This window comes from Strix uralensis, chromosome Z (genome assembly GCF_047716275.1).
Source record: "Strix uralensis isolate ZFMK-TIS-50842 chromosome Z, bStrUra1, whole genome shotgun sequence".
NCBI lineage: Eukaryota > Metazoa > Chordata > Aves > Strigiformes > Strigidae > Strix > Strix uralensis.
Window position 1 is genome coordinate 14,946,715 of NC_134012.1, and position 20,931 is coordinate 14,967,645.

General features: G+C 40.8%; 1 protein-coding gene and 1 long non-coding RNA gene across 5 annotated transcripts in view; one reads left to right on the forward strand and one right to left on the reverse strand.

Annotated features, from left to right (window-relative positions):
* The window catches only part of LHFPL2 (LHFPL tetraspan subfamily member 2), a 129,323-nt gene that overhangs the window by 82,749 nt on the left and 25,643 nt on the right, over positions 1-20,931 (forward strand). The gene's annotated exons all lie outside the window — the stretch shown is intronic.
* Positions 7,992-11,616, reverse strand: LOC141937400 (uncharacterized). The gene is made up of 3 exons (XR_012626949.1): positions 11,103-11,616; positions 9,259-9,396; positions 7,992-8,122 (listed from the first exon to the last, which is right to left on the reverse strand). It is a non-coding gene; the product is annotated as an uncharacterized LOC141937400 (long non-coding RNA).

Here is a 20,931-nt window from a genome sequence, read left to right on the forward strand (position 1 = left end):
TCAACAGTGACAGGGAAGAATGACCAACAGGACACCAGGGTGAGTGACAGGGTGAGCTTCTGCAGTTGCTCCAGCCTGAGACCACTTGTGTCATTAGTTTTGCAAAAGATCAGGTCAGCCAGCAGCATCAGAGATTTTGTTTGAAGGAAAAGGTACATGGTTACAAAGAACTAACACATTTGCTTAGAGATTGAAAAATTTTATCACTGGATTTCTAAAAGTTAATGCAGGATCTTTCTGAGAGAGGAGATCTTGCAGTGAAAGTTTGTTTCTTCCTAAGGATATGTTAAGAGATGTGTTCATAGGCAGATAGGTTGGGTATCAGTGAGACAAAGTGTTGAGAGCATCTACTGGCAAAATATACTCTTTGTCTTGTCTTGCTGCCATTGTGGTTCAGTGGTCCACGTTATGACTATACTGGTAGACCAAGGTCAAATATACCCCTACAGAAGTATATGATGACTTGTATAGTCTGGTTTTTGAGTACCTGTGAACTGGATCTGCATTCTTCTGTCTATTTATCTGTTAAAATAGTCTCATACTAGCTATTGAAGGAGGCGATTTAAGTTTTGATGAACATGTCGAAGTTCTTCCTATTCTCAGAACTCAGTTCTTGGCTTTAAATGCAATTTTCAACAACTTGCCAAACAGCATAAGGAAATTAACCTTACATCCTTCCTACTTAAAAGAGAAATCTGACTTCAGGCATCAGCATTTTGTGTAAGGAATTATCTTTGACTTGCCAAAAGATAGTCTTAAAAGATAGTTTTCCTTGGCTCTTAGGATAATACCGACAACATTCATAAATGAAGAGCCTGCAGACTGCACTTTGTGGGGAAGAGGTGAATGACAGGGGAGGGAGAGGTAAACTAAAGTATCCCTCTTTTTCTCTTTCCCAGGTATTATAACTCTATAGAAAGAAGCTATTTAGACAGAAATTGAAAAGTATAGATTAAGATGTCAGTGAAACAGAACAGGAAAATAAACTCCACCCACACCTAAGGAGCTCAGGTTTTTTTTTTTTGAAGGACAGCTATCAACAAAGACGTGAATTAATGTTGAGCTACAAAGGGCATTAAAAGGTCATTTTCACTTCATGTTAAAAATACTGTGTCTAATAGCTGAATACAATTTACTACACTAGAGAAGAAATTGTATCCAAACTACTGTACATATTTTTCATATGTCACTTTCTTTTAACTCTGTGGGATTGATTGGAGAGGATATATTCTCTATATGTTCTAGTGAAAGTGTGCAAGCAGTGCCGTAACTCTTGACTGAATTAGGTATATTTTGAATATTCTTTTCAAATTCATTTCAAACATCTTTGTCAGCACTTGCTGATGGCTGCAGTCAAAGAATAATGGGTTGTTTTCAGCTTTGTGAATGGTGTTTTTCAGAATGTGGATGTTGGAAGCATTGAAACTCAACTTGCAAGGACTCTTCATAGCCAGAAGAGTGTTCTCAGAAAGGTTTTTTGTGGGTTGGTTTTTTTTAAGTAGCCCACTATAATCCTGCAAAACAGATATTCATTGCCATACACACAGAACCCAGGCACATTTGTATGTTTATTAGGTAAGTAAGGAGAATTAAAAAAGAAGCATATTCTTATAGGCTGTTAACGTGAATGATGTTGGCATTACAAAAAAGAAAGCAAGGAAAGCTGTTGTGCTTCTCCTTTTACTGCCAGAGGCCTCTGTTAAGGAGAATAAGGTGAATGACTGAGAAAATATCCCAAATACACAGTGTAAAACTTCACTTTCACATAGGATCTTACTCTCTTTGGGCATGCTAACTTATTAACCTGTGACTTTTGACATCAAATGGCAGCTTAACCCACCCCAGAGCACTTCCCGTGTTGTCATATACTATGCACAAAGATCACTTCTTGCCAGTTAGCTCTACCCTACACAAGCCCCTTTACTGCTTTCAGGGTTTTTCTGCAAATTCAATTCTTCAGCCTGTATCACATTATGAAAGGCCCTGAAGGGCTGACTTCTGTCTTTTGCCTGGGTGACTGAAACAGTATAGAGGATTTCTTAACACGTGGCTTAAGTAATAGAATATTCCATCAATGATTGTGTTTTTTTCCATTTTGGCATCCTTTTTTCAATCTCTGTGGCTAAATCAGTGCTAAAAGTTTTTTATTGAAAACTGCCTGGCAGTATAATTTATGATTAGACCTAGGGGTGAAGGCTAACTCAGCAGTGTATGTCACATAAACAAACGCTTAGAGTTGTGAGTTGGAAAGGCAACTTCTCTGGCACAGAGGCAATTTATGACATTTTAAAAGCCCAGAGAAACTGAGACAATACAAAAAAATATCAAAGACTGGAATATTTCATGCTCTAACTTGTAATTTTAATTGTTTTCGGGCTTTTGTTTTTCTCACATGGCAAGTTAGCGGTGGAAGCTGCAGCCTTTTTTTTAGCTACATTTTGAGTTAATTTGATGGTCTTTTTTAATGCCTGTAAATCCAACTTCCTGAAGAGAAATGCTTGCTTTTGGACTGTCTGAACTCTTCTAGGAACAGAAGTGACTTTTTCATCTTGTTGGCATGGTGCAATAAGCGGGTCAAACCCAACTCCGCCTCAGATTTTTCTCTTACAGCTTTGAAATCTAAAAAATGACTGAATGCGCTCCTCCCTATAAAGTAGTCTGGGAAGTGGGTTGAACAGATTAAATCCTGCCTCTGCTGGAGTTGAGAGTAAACTCTTACACATCTTTCAAGTCTATATTCAGTTCATTAGATTAGGGTTGAAACCTATTTTGTCAGTATCAAGTACATTCAGGTGCCCCCTGAGGAACAGGAATATGCATGGTTGTCTGATTGTCCTGGGCAGTCTCAGGAAGAAAATGGACTGTAAGGAATTTTCTGCTGAATTTTCATGTCCTTCCCTCTCTGACCTCCAATTTTGTTGTTGCAGTACATTATTGTACTGTTGTGGGGTTATTTTCTTAGGATTTCAATTTTTTAATCAACCTTCTGGGCGTATGGTTTAGAATATGGTAGGGCTTCCAAACTATCCAGGAAATATTTTCATGTTAGCAAAACCTTGTCATGACAAAATGTGTGTGCTAATGAATAATTAGTGCTAAAAATAGATGCCAGTTGAATTGAATAGGTCATTACATGCAGTAATGTCACATTACATGCAACAAACACATCTGAACCATGTACTTTTGCCAAATAGGCAGTGAAATCTCTACTTTAGACCCCTGAACTGAAATAATTTTGCTTGTCCCTTTACTTCCCCATCTAATACTTTCACTGGACTTTATTTCTCAGCTGACATTAAAACAATATTTTTTTAAAGTCGAAATTAATTGGGAAACTGACTCCAGATATTTTACCAACAGATTAATGGGTAATAGTTTTGTTTCAAATAGACTTTTATTCTCTGTTTCACAGCTGAGTCCATAAATATACTTGCACAATCTGTAATTTAATCAAGTTTAATCTTTCCCCAGCACCCACAGAAACAACCAGTGATGCAAACATTTGGGAATTCTAATTGTATATACAGTGTTACCTAAATCCTTTAATCTCTCTTGGAGAAATCCTTTCCTGTCTCTTATCTGAAAACCAAATTACTTAAGTTAGTATCAGCTTTTCCTGAAGGGAAGAAGGAAAAGGTGATTTTTTTAAAAAAAAAAAAAACCAAATTTACTAATTTTATTATTTGCTGGAAGCTGAGTCTTGTTGCTTTCTTTACTGTGTGCACTTACAGACAATTACAGATGTACTTTGTTCTTCTATATGATATACACTTGCAACATTTAATTTTTTAAATACATATTTATTGCAGTTGGAACTTTCTGATGTAGGTGTTCACACTGATTCTTTAAAACTCTGAAAGGACACACTTTGCATTTAGGATTAGTTTACCCAACTCACATGACATGAGAGTAAAGGTACGTTCAATTATGTATGTAATAATAAAAGCACTCAGCACTTGACGGTCTAGAAAGAGATGGAGCTTCTCAACAGGTATATTTTACCTTCCAAGAGCCCAGAGAAGCCTCCAACAGAGACCACCTCTCATTAATCCCACATCAGAATTTAGTGTCTGATGTTCTGATATCAAAAGTGCTCTGTCCCCAGAAAGCATCCTGCAGTAAAATTAATGTCTTGAAGATAAGAACAACAGGCTGAAACAAAGTAATTGCTGGAACTGGATGACTAAACCAACTGAAAGCTCGTTCTTTTGAGAGCTTGCTTGGACAGTCTGTGCATATTTAGTTTTTTTTTAATGTGCACGTGTAGCTGCAATTTCTAACTGTTGAGCCTCTTTGAGGAAATGAGCTTTGAGACAAGACTTGGAGGATAGTCATGGTAGATGAGGTCAGGAAGAGAGTTTGGGCCAAAAAAGGCCCTGAATGCAGCATAGGAAGAATGTGATGCAAGAATCTTTAATTATTGCTGCAGACCGCTCAGTGTGTGGTGGGGTTTTTGTTGCTTTTCCTTTTTCCCCTAGTGCACAAGTCTAATCTGTCAGCTGGTGTGATGAATGGTGCTAGTCTGTAGCTGGAGAGCAGTGTGGTAATCCCACCCCTGCTCCAAGACACTTCATGCTGCAGATTTGTGATGCAGACCCAGCTCTGTCTGGGAGGATCATGGAGAGTCAAGAGGACACAGCCAGATCTGTATGTCTGTGAAATAACAAGTGAACTGCAGGGAACTATTTGGTGAGCTAAGTTGTGCATGTCTTTCTGCATGCTCCAGGATGGTCAGTAGCTTCACGTTTACAATCAGCATTCTTGCACTGAGCCCATGGCATGGGAGAATCTGCCTTCCCCACGTCTCTGTGAAACTTTGGGGGCTTTTGCCCAGCACAAGGGTTCTCTGACAGGTGTCTCAGGACTGGTGAGACCACAAGGCTTCTGGTGTGCCAGCACCAGGGTCACTGGATATGGTCACAGCAGCCCTCCTGCTCAGTGTCAAACCTAACAAAGGCTGGACTGTTTTGTCTGGAGCCAGAAGCGCTGCTTCTCTGACCACCTCACTGCTGTTATTTTCAAACACAAGTATTACAACTGGGAGCTGGATCACTGACCCCTTTTTTGAGATGGATTCATCTCCTGGCGAAACTGGCTGCTCGTGGCTTGGATGGGCACATGCTTTGCTGGGTAAAAAACTGGCTGGATGGCCGGGCCTAAAGAGTTGTGGTGAACGGAGTTAAATCCAGTTGGCGGCTGGTCACAAGTGGTGTCCCCCAGGGCTCGGTTTTGGGGCCACTCCTGTTTAACATCTTTATTGATGATCTAGACGAGGGGATTGAGTGCACCCTCAGTAAGTTTGCAGATGACACCAAGTTGGGTGGGAGTGTTGATCTGCTCCAGGGTAGGGAGGCTCTGCAGAGAGACCTGGACAGGCTGGAGCGATGGGCTGAGGCCAACTGTAGGAGTTTCAATAAGGCCAAATGCCGGGTGCTGCACTTGGGCCACAACAACCCCCAGCAGCGCTACAGGCTTGGGGAGGAGTGGCTGGAGAGCTGCCAGTCAGAGAGGGACCTGGGGGTGTTGATTGACAGCTGGCTGAACATGAGCCAGCAGTGTGCCCAGGTGGCCAAGAAGGCCAATGGCATCCTGGCTTGTGTCAGAAATAGCGTGGCCAGCAGGGACAGGGAAGTGATCTTACCCCTGTACTCGGCACTGGTGAGGCTGCACCTCAATTACAGTGTTCAGTTTTGGGCCCCTCACTACAAAAAGGACATTGAATGACTCGAACGTGTCCAAAGAAGAGCAACGAAGCTGGTGAAGGATCTGGAGCACATGTCGTACGAGGAGCGGCTGAGGGAACTGGGGTTGTTTAGTCTGGAGAAGAGGAGGCTGAGGGGAGACCTCATCGCCCTCTACAACTACCTGCAAGGAGGTTGCAGAGAACTGGGGATGAGTCTCTTTAACCAAATAATAAGCAATAGGACAAGAGGGAATGGCCTCAAATTGCACCAGGGAAGGTTTAGACTGGATATTAGGAAGTATTTCTTTACAGAAGGGGTTGTTAGGCGTTGGAACGGGCTGCCCAGGGAGGTGGTGAAGTCCCCATCCCTGGAGGTGTTTAAGAGTCGGGTCGACATAGCGCTTAGGGATATGGTGTAGTTGAGAACTGTCAGTGTTAGGTTAATGGTTGGACTAGATGGTCGTGGTCATCAATAAAGACGTTAAACAGGAGTGGCCCCAAAACCGAGCCCTGGGGGACACCACTCGTGACCAGCCACCAACTGGATTTAACTCCATTCACCACAACTCTTTGGGCCCGGCCATCCAGCCAGTTTTTTACCCAGCAAAGCATGTGCCCATCTAAGCCGCGAGCAGCCAGTTTTGCCAGGAGAATGCTGTGGGAAACGGTGTCAAAGGCCTTACTAAAGTCAAGGTAGACAACATCCACAGCCTTTCCCTCATCCAATAAGCAGGTCGCCCTGTCGTAGAAGGAGATCAGGCTTGTCAAGCAGGACCTGCCTTTCATAAACCCCTGCTGACTGGGCCTGATCATCTGGTTGTCCCACATGTGCTGTGTGATGGTACTCAGGATGAGCTGCTCCATCAGCTTCCCAAGCACCGAAGTCAAGCTGACAGGCCTGTAATTTCCCGGATCATCCTTCCGACCCTTCTTATGTATGGGCGTCACATTGGCCGATTTCCAATCTGTCGGGACCTCCCCGGTCAGCCAGGACTGCTGGTAAATGATGGAAAGTGGTTTGGCGAGCACCCCAGCCAGCTCCTTCAGCACCCTCGGGTGTATCCCATCCGGTCCCATAGACATTACAAATCTTACTTCTCTGTCAAGCAAACAGGCACTTGAAATCTGTCAGGAATGTCTGTCCTTCTTGAAGAAAAGGTCACCAGAAACTTTTAATGCTGAAAAATGTAGCTTCATTTTATAAAACATCTGAACTCTTTGGCTGAAACTTGTGCAAGAAAATTTAGCCTCAGGCAGGCATCTGGTGTGGAAAGTTTCAGCCCAAACTGCTATTTTGGCAAAGTTGTAAGCAATGAAATTTAAGAGTGGAAAGCATTCAATAATCTTTGTACTAAGGCAGAACTTCCATTTTGGTGGATAAAGAAAACCTGTGCTGGAGTTTCAGGCTGAACTGCAACAACTTCCATTCCCCTTTCCTGTAAGGGGAAGCCCTTACCCAACTTGAAATTCTCAAACAAACAGCCATGTCAGTTGTACTTTTTTCTAACACTTACATACTTACTTTCTGCAGCCTTAGCTATTACCAAGAGAAATGTGGAGAAGCTCTGTGCTAGCATAACTAAAGCTTCAGAGAGAATATCCTTGGGTTGTGATGGTGTACAAAGCTTTTCTTGTGGGTTCCTACAGCACTCTGCTGATGCCACCAGGAAGCCAAGCAGCACATTGTGTTATGGGATTCAGTTTTATAATTAGTTCTGGACTGTTTTGAGCATGTGCATCACCTGGGCTGGAAGTTACTGCAAAACTCTGTGGGTTTAGTTACGTCTGCATCCCAGAGGAGGTGTTCTAGAAACACAGCAACTGCCTTCACATCCTGATTTGATTGATTGATTGTCCTGTACATTATTGACTGGCCATGTGAAGGGCAAACTTGAGTTTGACTGATGGCACCGTGAAAGAAACCTCTTTTTAGATCACCCTGAAATTCTTACCACACTTCTGTCCAGCCATGTGAGCTTATCCCAGCCACAGCTGCTTTCATAGTTCTTTCTGAAACTTGAAAATGGGAGAAAGGAAAAGAATGTATGCAGATTTTTGAATGTTAACCCCACAGAGGATTTTTTTCTGTTCCATTCTGTTTTCCTATGGCTCTATTCAGCAGTGCAGTGGTTTTTACAAGTACTCTAATTAGCCTGTGTCACATATCTAAGGACAAAATTATTTGTTGGATAAAACATCCAGCTACTAAGGGTTTATGCACTGTTTGTGAACCCTGTTTCTAGGATCCTAGTCATATTAGTTATCTCAGTTAATACCATGTTATAGACTTACTCTCATATGAATGAAGGCTCCTTGTATCTTTCCTCATATGTCACATTTTTAAGATCTCCAACCATGCTTGTTGCTGTTCTCTGGTCTCTCTTTTCTTGTCTACATCTGGATACATTGAAAATGCATGGAATCACTGCCTTCTGTGTCCTGGGAAGAGTACCATCACATCCTTGAATTAGAAATTTTTAGTTTTGCTTTTGTCATCTTGTCATACTTTCAACTCCTACTCAGTTGCGAGCCATTTTGCAGTTGGATCCTTTTCTGTTAGCTGTTCTTCGCTCTGTATTTATAGACTTGATTTCTCTTTCTTGCTACTTGCCCTCATTGAATGTTGTCTTTTTTGATTTCATGCTGTTTTATGTTGTACTTTCAAGAAATAACTGAGTATTGTTCTGTGTTACTGCTATGTTCAGATTCCTGGATGCTTCAATTATTTTTTAAAAATAAAACCAAAACTTCAACCTCTCCTTCTGACTGAGAAGGGGAGAATGGAACAATTCTGAAGTAGGGCTTGTTCTGGTCCCTTCCACCCACCCTTTTTTTTTTTTTTTCTTAATAGAAACTTTCTAGATTTGTCTGTCTGCAATTTTCTGGACATCTACGCAAATACATACATTCCTGAGATACAGCAAAAAATTATCTTTCTCCTGTAGCATTTCTGGCTGAGAAAGCAGCAAAGCTGTTCCAAAATGCATCAATATTCTATTATTGCACTTTTCCTCATTTAATCTCATTGGTGTCAGTTAATTCGTAGTCCTTGATATGTATCAAGGCTTCAAGTTCACTGTGTTTATGATATGTAGTTGCTATAGGCAGCTCCAATTACTGACTCTTATTTCAATGAGATGCCTCTTGAATTCCGCTACTTAAGATCATGTCTGCCTTACAGTGAGATTTCATAAGGGTTACGTTTCAGCTTACTGTATTTTTTTCATTGTCTTTTCATATGTTTCTGTTTCTTGGAAAGCCCCTACTTGTTTGTACCTTCTGATAGCTGCTTGATGGACTCAGTGTAAGTCTTAAGTGTGAGCTGAGTGCGTCTCAGCTCACAATATTGCAACACAGCACAAGAATTTTTTGACATAGATGGCCTTCTAGTGTTACAGTATATATGGGCAATGTGAATATAATGTAAGCATTGGTTTTAATTGTGAAGAGAAAAAATGAGCACCCCTGTTTTTTGGAGAGTACTGGCGCTCAGCCTTGTCATGTTCAAAACATTAAAGTCAGAATGTGACAGACACGCAGTGATACATTCACTCTCAACTAAGTTTCTCCATTACCTGTTTTCTTTAAGACGTTGTTTCCCAGTGATTTCATGATACATGTTATTCTTCTGAACTTCTAAAAGGTCACTCATCATTTCAAGGGCTCTCTCAGATGATTAGTAATCAGAGTCTCACTTCCTGAATACCAACAATCTAAGTGAAAACATAGTAACTGAGTCAGTTTGTTGTTTTGTTTCTAAGATTACAGTGGTAGATGAATGTTAATGCTCAGAAGAAGCTTGTATTCCTGTGACCAAATAGCAAGGCAAGCCTTATGGAAACGATGAGTTCATAAACTGTTGGCAGTGAAGTTAGAATTTTTAAATGATACTGAGCAGTTCTAAGTATATTCTATGAAATCTTTCTGCACAGGAAAAATAAAAATCTATGCAAACTTATTTACCATTCCAAATGTTTTGCTGTAGTTGAGAAGTCTGATATATCTACAGTCTTGATGTTGTGTATTAGTTTCTTCTGAGAACAGATTTCAAACAATGTGACTAACCAAAGGGATTTTTGTCTTAATATTCTGGTGGGTACATGAAAGCATTTTGCCAGCTGAAAGATTGGTGTCATAGTCTGTATTTTGTGCTTTAATTCACAATTTTATTTTAACTAGGAGCTAAATAAAATCATGCAGGACAAGTTACTGCAGAATATATCTAGCAAATCTTTTCAAAATAAAACAAAACAAAATACACACCCCCATCACTCCTCCCTAGTGAACATTGCCTGGATTTTGTTGTTGGGAATCAAATGGGCTTCAGTTTCTTGCTTTCACAGCTAGGGGAAAAAAAGTGGGTGTGGTGTGTTCTCTATTTTCTCTCTGACTGGTTTTTACAGTGCATCTGTTTGACAGCATGTATAACAGTTTATCAGTATGGGAATAACACTTTCCTGAGATACTGTGGTGGAGCATGACTTTGAATTAATTTAGATATACATGTAGTAGTACTTAAAAACCTTTATGCTAATCCTTAATGTTATCAAGTTGAATATATTTTTTTAAAAGTACATGTTTTTTATATGCTACCTTATAGTATGTTTTTAAAATCAGCATAGGTGCTTTTAAGAAAGGTGCAGTAATGGAAGTGTTGAAGTATCCCGTTTTTCACTATCAGTGCAAATACGGCTTATGTCTACCAAGGCAAAGAGGAAAAAAAAGGCAGAGGTTTTCTGTGTTAATTGTTTCCATGCCTCATTTGTCTTACAAAAGCCTTGCTTGTTCTTGAGTGATTAACTACCACATAAGTACAGTACCAACAAACCTTAAATGAATGCTTTTTTCTCTGCTGTCTCAGAAAGCAGAAGAGAAAATGGACAAGTTATACTTGTTTTTCTCAGTATGATGCTGCTGAACAGTTATTTTTGAACAGTTTCAAAACCAAGCGTAGGACAATTCCTGCCTTCTAAGCAATATTCATAATTGCTCATCATGACAATAAGGCCATGACTCTGCAGTGTGATGTAAGACCTCCATGAGTCCTAGCAGCTGCATTGAACTCTTGAATGCTTTGCTTCCTCAGTTCTAAGAGTTTAAATGGTAGACTACCCTTAGGAAACAGGGTTGTTTGGGATCTGATAAAGGGATGTACCCAGTTTTAGCCTAATTCAGGTTGTCTTCAGCAGCATTCTTCTCTGCATGTCTTCCTAGTATTTTCAGGAGACAAAATGTAGTTTAAATTGCATGGAGAGATAACTGCCTGCTTGTCCCAAGACCCTTCTTGATCTTTTCTTCCCAAAGAAATAATAGTTTAAGCTTTGGATTTTAGCCTGTCATTCTAAAGGAGCACACTGTGGAAAGTTCAGACTTATTTCTGTAAACTCATATTCTTCATGGGTTTCAGAGAATTACTTACAAGAGTTCATAGGTGTCCTGAGTCTTGGTCTTAGTTGAGGCTGGGTTGTTTTTGGTTTTTTTTTTCCCCACAGCACTACATTCTTCAGTGTTGAAAGGTTACTGCTATGTTTGATAAATTCCAGTCTTCTGTATTAAACTTCTTTTTACAAATTCCCCAAGAGCTTTCAAAGGTTAAGCCATCACTGGCCATTCTTTTGCACACATTTCAATTATCTGCTATTCTTCTACAGATTCTTACAGAACTCAGTATCACTTTTTTCTAGGTCATCATTAAATGTTTGTATTATAAGACTTCTGGTTATGTCATTTTTTGTACTGGTGAGTGGTATAAAGCATCTGCAGCTCAGAGGCACCTGAAGTGAGGATACCTTCTTGTGTCAGACTTGCCCCGGGTCAGGCAGAGCTTATTTTTCTCCAGTGTTGTTCAAGAAGCGGTGGTGCTGCTGAGCTGCCCTGCTGGATTTCCTTGGAGAATGGTGCAGGCTTTCTGAGTTAGCCTTCAGAAGCCAGTCTCTTGGACCATGAGCAAGCACATCAGTCTCCACACAGGTGCAACTGAATGTCCATTGTTTCTATTGTTCCTCTTCATGTTTTAGCACATTCTTAACTGTCTTTGAGCATAGTGTAGTGCATTGACCTTCTCTTACGCGTGTGGCTTTCCTGTGCAGGTTATTGTAACAGCCTATGTTGCATTCTTGTAGTGTGCTTTGTTCCACCACACTCTTTCTCTCAAAAAATTTCTTTATTTTCTTTTTTACCATATTTGCATAAAGACATGGATGTTCTACTGTTGCTTTCCTTCCTCACCAACTCGCAACTGCTCCAAATTTATTTTTAGTATTCCACTTTATCTCTTCCTTGCATTTGCTTGTGGTTTAAGTTCTTTATGCTTATTGTTTCTTTTTATAGCTTCCTGTAAAAAAAAATCCTTAAACATAAATATGGGTTTGAAAACAAGGGAGAGGATCTAGGTATAACTGTGACCAGCACGTTAGTTTTACATTTCAGACACGTGTCTCATCTAACCTAATCTTTCACGTTTGGGTTTTTTTTCTAAAAACCAACCAACTTGCCGAGTACCTTTTTGACCAATCTTACTGTAACAGCTCATAAAGAACCCAAAATCTGGTACACAGAAGTTTTCCCATATTTGGGGTAGGGAGATATATGCATTCTTGTTCTTCTTGGAGCATATTTCATTGGAGTTTCAACTGCTTTTAAGCCCTCATGTGTGCAAGACAGTGTGGAATAACAAAGAGAATCAGGGCTGCGCATATGCTGCAAGCATTATTTGGCTTTAGCATATGGCAATTGAGTGCAATGTTGCTGCACAGCTATGTTGCTCCACAGTTCCTGCAGTTTGTTATTTCAGCCTGCAGTTGGGAGACAAGATATTGGGTGTGTCCTAGGTAAACAGACTCTTCTGAAACTCTTCAGAATGCTTTAGAGTTTTTCTGATAATTCTATATTAACCTCCTTGAAATGAATACTGATATTCTTCTTTTGTAACTATGTGTTTTGAAAAAGTATTCAAGAGTTCAATACAGCTACTAGGACTCATAGAAGTCTTACCTCATACTGCAGAGTCATGCTCATATGAAAATTGCTTAGAAGGCAGGAATTACCCTAAGATTGGCTTTGAAACCGTTCAAAAGTAACTGTTTAGCAGAACCATACTGACTAAAACAAGGATGACTTCCACAAGTTATCCTTGACATCTAGTATCATCTGCCTTTTATATTCCCTTCCCTGAATGGGATAGCAGATTTTGATTGTAGTGAAAAAGGAACAAAGTAGTTCTTTCCTTCCTTGGGAAAAAAATACGCAATAAACAAATGTGAGTGTTCTTGTAGTCAGTGACACACACCTTGAACATGGAGGAGCACAACTCTCATTCATCTCCTGCAGTGTAGAGAAGATAAGCCTGTCAATTTTGGTAAAAGATAAGCTGTGTTTTCTAGTGCTCTAGCCAAAGCTGCTCAGGCAGCCTTTTAAAATACTGCTGCAAAAAGACTCAATACCAAAGCAGGCATCACCAGCAGTGCAGATGCCACCAGCAATGAAGCCAGTGGTGACAGCTCCACTATCAAAGTCAGGTATGTGGTAAGTTTTTCCGTATAGGAAGAAGGTGAGCAATCGAGGTGGATCTCGACCCTACAACCGCAGAACCAGTAAGGGTACAGGACACAAATTGCAGCTGGGAGAGGACAGCCTGCTGCTGAGAGACTGCTGACAGATCTGACCTAGCTGTGCACATGTACCAGCTGTCCTCTGGGCACATCTCCAAGACAGTCTGCTTTAAGAGTCTCTCATATCTGTCTTCCAACAAAGCCCTCTTTCTAGGAGAGCTGCAGAGAATCTAGATTTTGCAACAGCAGTTACGTCATCTCAAGTCACTGGGTATTTTCACAGCTTCAATTCAGATTAGATCATTATCCAAATGATGAGTCAATCCAGTTAAATCTTTTGGCATGTTCTGACTGTGCTGCAAATGGACCAGGCTTCACCAGAAAGCTTTGAGAGCTTCTACTCTTGTTACTCCTATGCCATCTCAACAGCTCAGAGAATACACAGACAAAAATGATTCTAGGAGCAAGGACTCAGTGGTCAGTTGAACCTGTTTGTGTTTTGGTTTTTGACTTGGAAAGCTCTGTTTTAGCTAGTACAGAAAGCGTAGTGTATACCAACCAGTGTATTTTTGGAATTTATCCTATGCAAAACAAAAAAACTGATCTGTCAACTCTTATTGTAGACAGTGAATTAAAGTTTAAGAGAAAAACAATACCCCAAAGAAGTAACTCCCTACTTTTTTAAAGAGGGGATTCACTGAACACAGATTGATTAATTTTATGTCCAATTTCATGTAAAATTGCATTCCCTGTCATATAAAGGGGAGCCTGCTGTACCATTTTGGCACAATAGGAGCTTGGAGACTGGCAGAATGCTGGATGTGCATGCAAGCTGCTTTGTTTCCATTTTGATTTATTCAGTAGACTGCTGAATTTGTGACAGATTTTTTTTTTTTCTTAATGCTTTGAGATGATGATAATTTTTGAAGTTCAGCTCTTTATACAGGTATTTTTACTGGTTAACTCTCAATAAAATAAGAACTTTGGTGTCCCCTGATCTTTCTCTGCTACAATGAAAAATAGGTAAGTCTCCTGATTCAACTTCTGTGCAGGAAGAATGCAGAGTTACTCTGTAAGGAGAGAATGTTTCCAAGCTTTTTGTACTATATATATACAAGGTGTGTCAAATAGCAAGATTTTACACATTATGAGAGATCTGAAGCTTAGTAATGGGTAGCAGTCATTGGAAAGCATTTCAGTACAGTAAGCAATGCTTCATTAAAAACAAAACAAAGGCCTACTGCCAAAGGATACTAGCTGTGGAGATTATAGCATTGGCCTTTTGCTCTCTACCTGTATGTTTTTGTCCTTGCCACATTTAGGTAGTCTATTTTGATTTTTTTTCCTTCTTTTTGCTCCTTTGATGCTTTGGACCATCTTACAATGTTATTACTCAACCGTGAGAGAACATAGGGCTAAGCATCTTGAAAAAAAAGGAAACAAAAAAAACCCCAAACCTGGTTTGCTCAGTATATTCCATTTTAGACTCAAATGGTTTTGATTGTTCGATTGCTTTATCTGAACTATTAAATCTATGGTCTTAACCAAATAGACAAAGACTGGCAGAAGATCTGCCCACCTGAGATAGAGATAAATGTGCAGCTACGTGGACTACAAAGTTTGTTGCAGAACATAACTGAGATACATGTTTGAGGAAGATACTGTGGACAAGAATATATGCAAATGGTGGTACTGTGTACAGCTTACACTGTGACACTGAAAGACTTTTGTTGATTCATGAGATAAGATTCTAAGTAAAATTCTGATAAATGTTTAAATAAATGTCTGGTCTGCATGACCTTATTTTCTTTTAATTTTATAAATGCTGTTAATGAATATTCACATCTGCTTAATTTTGTCCCTGATGAAATTAGTCAGTTTTCTAGGAGAGCATTTATTAGGAAATGGAAGATAAAATTTATAGTTTGCAATCATGTATTTAAAGAACCAACTAATGCTAATGATTGCTGTTATCAATTTACAAAATACAGTGTACTGCTTAGAATTATTTTGAAACTGCAAGTTGTTGGACAGTTAGTGAGACTGTTTCTTGTACTCTGTACATACACACTGTACTTTTAATTTTGCACTGAAGTTCTGTATTTATAGAGAGCTTGAAATGCAACAAAGAGACCTAATAGGTAATCTTATATTTAAAGATCATTTTCAGAATCTAATTAATGTTTGAAACTTAGAGAGCAGAGAGATTTTCTTAAAGCTGATAGTACAAGGGACTTTTTCTTAGTAATAGATGTCTATCTAGGCACTGGGAGATCGTCAGATATACAGGTTTGATTTTGGTTTATTTGCATTTCCCAAGGGGAAGACATAATCAAGAACTTTCTACCTTTTATCAATAGTACAATCAAATGCTATGTTTACACTAGGTTGTAGACGGCATTTGCTTTCGAAAGGATTTATGTCAGTGAAATCCTTAAAAAGAAAACTTACCAACCCAATACCTGAAAAGGCTGTCTGTACTGAAGTCTCCCTGTAACCTTGTGGGACCTGTTGAATATCTGCTATTGTCATATAGCTTTGTTCTCTTCAGTAAGGTATGTGTGTGGGCAGAATCATCCCCTGTAGATGTTATGACTGAAGTTATGTTCTTCTCTAAAGTACAAGTAGAGAAGACTAGTTACAGAGGTAAGTTTGTTTCTTTGCAGGTGAATTTGTATTTCCTGTTATGATGGACAAGCTGTTGTGGCATGATACTATGAGAATTATGTGTTTCAACAGTGAATACTGTAGAGAAATTTACAGATTAATAACAAAACTGTTTCTTGGTGACCACCAAAAACAGAGTTACTGTTGGAGATATGATAATTCCATTTGATATCATTTGTCCATAGTCATACCTTGTAGAGAAGGAGGAATACCTTTGCAGGCAGCATGTCAGGGCTGGAGATTGAAAGTGACAGAGGAATAGCTGAGGTTTGTGTTTGAAGGATGACAAGAAAAGTGGTTGGCACAGTGCGGAGTATGTCAAACCCACAGAGTTTTGGGGTTTGTAATGACAGTATTCAGGTTCAGTTTCCAGTGTTGCTACAGACTTTGTTATATGACTGAGGAACATCTCATCTGGAAAACTGGGATGGTTAATAATCATAGAATTGTAGAACGGTTTGGGTTGGAAAGGACCCTAAAGATCAACCAATTCCAACCTCCCTGGCACAGGCAGGGACACCTTCCACTAGAGCAGGTTGTTCAAAGCTCCATCCAACCTTGTCTTGAACATTTCCAGGGAGGGGGCATCTACAGCTTCTCTGGGCAACCTCTTCCAGGGTCTCAAGACCCTCACAGTAAAGAATTTATTCATAATATCTAATCTAAATCTACCGTCTTTCAGTTTAAAACCATCAACCTTTGTCCTATCACTACACTCCCTGATAAAGAGTCCCTCCCCCTCTTTCCTGTAGGTGCCCTTTGAGTACTGGAAGGCCACTATAATGTCTCCCCAGTGCCTTCTCTTTGCCAGGCTGAAAAATCCCAACTCTCTCAGGGAATATGCTCCAGCCCCCTGATCAACTTTGTGGCCCTCCTCTGGGTCCGCTCCAACAAGGTCCATGTCTTTCTTATGTTGGGGCACCAGAGCTGGATGCAGTACTCCAAGTGGGGTCTTATGAGAGCAGAGTAGAGGGGGAAAAATCACCTGCATCACCATGCTGGCCACACTTCTCTTGGTGCAGCCAAGGATACAGTTGGCTTTCTGGGCTGTGAGTGCACATTGCTGACTCATATTCAGTTGTTCATCCACCAGTACCCCCAAGTCCTTCTCCGCAGAGCTGCTCTCAATACACTCATCGCCCAGCCTGTATTTGTGCTTGGGATTGCCCTGACCCACGTGCAGGACCTTACACTTGGCCTTGTTGAACTTCATGAGGTTTGCACAGGCCCACCTCTCAAGCCTGTCCAGGCCCTCTGGATGCCATCCCTTCCCTCCAGCATGTCGACCGCACCATACAGCTTGGTATTGTTGGCAAACTTGCTGAGGGTGCACTTGATCCCACTGTCCATGTTGCCAACCAAGACGTTAAACAACACCAGTCCCAACACTGACCCCTGAGGAACACCACTTGTCACTGCTCTCCACTTGGACATCAAGCCATTGACTGCAACTCTTTGAGTGTGACCATCCAGCCAGTTCCTTATCCACCAAGTGGTCCATCCATCACATCCAGGTCTCTCCAATTTAGAGACAAGGGTGTCGTGTGGGACAGCGTCAAATGCTTTGACCAAGTTCAAGTAGATGATGTCAGCTGCTCTTCCCTTATTCACCAGTGCTGTAACCCCGTCATAAAAGGCCACCAAATTTGTCAGGCACGATTTGCCCTTAGTGAAGCCATGTTGGCTGTCACCAATCACCTCCTGGTTTTCCTTGTGCCTTAGCATATGATCTCGCTGGGTACAGAGGTGAAACTGACTGGCATGTAGTTCCCTGGGTCTTCGTTTTTTCCTGTTTTAAAAATGGGAGCAATGTTTCCCTGTTTCCAGTCACTGGGAACTTCACTGAACTGCCACAACTCCTCAAATATGACGAATAGTGGCTTCATCTACCAGTTCACTCAGGACTGTCAGATGCGTCTCATGGGGTCCCATGGACTTGCACACTTTCAGGTTTCTTAGATGGTCTCGAACCTGATCTTCTCCGACAGTGGTGGTTCTTCATTCTCCCAGTCCCCACCATTGCCTTCTGTGTCATGGGCAATGTGGCTGAAACCCTTGCCTGTGAAAACTGAGGCAAAAAAGTCACAAGTACCTCGGCCTTCTCCATATCCTGGGTAGTCTCCCGTTTTCTTCTGGAGAGAGCTCACATTTTCTCTAGGGTTCCTTTTATCACCAAAATACCTATAGAAGCTTTTCTTGTTGCCCAGGACATCTCTGGCCAGGTTTAATTCTATCAGGGCTGATCCTGGGCTACTGAGACAGTTTCTCTCTATTCCTTCTTGCTTCCACCCTCTGTAGGCTTCATTTTTGTGTTTGAATTTGTCCAGTAGTTCCTTGTTCATCCATGCAGGCCTCCTGGCGTTTTTGCCCGACTTTCTCTTTGTCGGGATGCATCACTCCTGAGCTTGGAGGAGGTGAACCTTGAATATTACCCAGCTTTCTTGGGCCCTTCTTCCCCCCAGGGCTTTATCCCATGCTACTCTGCCTAGCAGATCCCTGAAGAGGCCAAAGCCTGCTCTCCTGAAGTCCAGGGTCATGAGCTTGCTGTGCACCCTCCTCACTGCCCTAAGGGTCTTGACCTCCTTTCGTGGTTGCTGCAGCCAAGGCTGCCCTTGAGCTGCCCACTCCCTACCAGCCCCTCCTTGTTGGTGAGAACAAGGTCCAGCATAGCACCTCTCCTCTTTGGCTCCTCTGTCACTTGCAGAAGGATGCCTTCTTCATTTCTCCTATATATCTAGATGGCAGGAAGGCATAGCACTACCTTACCTGTATGCATATCCACACACAGGTCCAGTTTTAGTTTTGTCCATTAAGTGCTGCTGTGACACAAACCGCAGGACAACAGTGGCAGAGAGATGATAGAGCATTTTAAGAGAAAGTGAAGATGAGAAATGTGCAGATGGTCTTTTCCTCTAGCCCTTTTCAGCTTTTAAAAACTTTTATTACTCATTTTCACAGTCGTGTACACTTTAATGACAGAAAAGATCTGTTACCAGTACCTAGTCTAGCAAGTCAAAATGCTAAAACAAGCCAGTATTTTATACATGGCTCAGCTTCTAGAAGTATGTCCAATCTTGGCTTTAGAATTGAATCTAGTTGCTAAAATAAATCATCTGTTTCTTTTTGTTTCTTGCTCTAAAATGGGGTTTACAGAATTTGAACTATTAGTCTAGATTTTTCCAAGGTCTTTGCAGTGAGCTTCCACTTTAAAGTTTAGAGATCCCAACTAAATACATCATTCCTGTAATTATTAATTAATGAAATATGCAATATCAGAAACATCTCATTTCAGTTCTCTCTTGGTTGTGGTTAAATGGTTAGCCATTAATAATGGTTAAAACTCACATTCAGTAGATGTTCACAGACATATTGCACGCCTGTGTTTCTCTTGAGTACGTTGCCTTTTATCAGACTAGATAAAAGGATTTTCATACACTTTTTTCAAGGTTTCTGTTGTATGTGGTGCCCAGATATTTCCAATGTCTACATACCTTTCCAGTATGGAAACACGTCAGCTCTGATCCATCACAACCCATTTCAGTTACCTTGAGTCACTACTGGTTCTTCTCAGCTCCAGTACAATGAAAAGTCAGTGTTTGCTCAATAAAGGTGTTCCTGTCAGGTACACAAGTTTGTATGTGTTACTGTGCTAAGCTGCTTGTCTGTATTGATTATTTTTGAAGGATGTTTTACTTTCAGTTTGAATTAGGAACATAAATGAACATGTAAGTTAACATGATAGGTTCTCTTATCTGTCACTGGTATTGTAGCTGGGTAGTTCGCTTTAGCTGTATGGCTTGGATCCAAAGCACATCCTGTTCTGCTGGAAGTGTCTCCTTTCCATGCTGTAAGAATGTTACACATCATGAAGCTGAGGAACAGTCGATACCTGTGAGGTGACTTGCTAACTGGTGGCTTTCTGGAGGGGCTGAAGTAGAAGACTGTTTACAGGCATATGCAGTGAGTAACAGTGCAGTCACCTCTGAGTCCTTCTTCCTCGGGTCTGCAGCCTTAGGTCTTGACTCAGCAGAAGAATGACCCACCCCAGGCTGTTCAGACAGACTGGAGATCATAACCTTTGTGGTCACTCTGCTAACGCAGCCATAAGTGTGAAAGTTGATATGGCAATGGCTTCCTTTCAAGAATTAGCTGAAGCAGTGTTTCCTTCATACAGGGAACCAAGGCTGTTTGCAGGGGTGTCTGCTTTGCCTAAAATGAGGAGCCCAATATGGTGTCCTGTGTTGGCCTAACTTCAACAGGCACCTCCAATAGGTGCCTTTTTCTTAAGCTTGTTTGTCCCAAACAGCTTCTCTTCCCTTCAGACTGTTCCTTCCTAAACAGTCCTGCATCTTTGATCTGCTGTGTTTGCGAGGCTTTTCCTGTCTTAGTATTGTCTTTTTAGTAAGCAATTCTCCAGAGTTTGCTGAGAAGTGGCGTAACTGAGTCATTCTTTCCTTTCTTGCCTGTTTTTCTCACCAGCCTCTTATTAAACAATAACCAATATATTAATATAATAATTGTCTTAATGCAATATTCATAAATTATTAAGAGTAGTTCCAAATCTGTCATGATGAACTCATGGGAGCGAAACAAGCACAGATTCCAAGTTTTTTTGGGCTGATGCTGAAGCTCATGCACACACTATTAACTATTTAAACAGCCAAAGCTTAGCTTCCTTTTAAGGTAAAAAGCTTTAGTGTAAAAATAGCAAGGATTTGTTTGCTACCAAATATTAGTAGTACTTTCCTTCTGACTTCCCATTTTCCTCTTAACCACCTTTTGTCCCCTGCCAGTCATTCAGAAGCTGTAGTTAAGAGTTGTAAGAAGTAATCACAATGAAATGAATATTTGAGTCTGCTTAACAGATGTGATGTTGCAGGTAAACAAGAAAGGGAGCTTCAGATGTGACTCTTGAAGATGGAAACTTCAGTGAGCTAGTAGGAAAGGAAACTCATGATTTCACTCCCAGTTGGTAAATTCCTGAGCAGTTAGGCTATCACTAATTGTAGCCAAGATTGCTCCCTTAGTGAT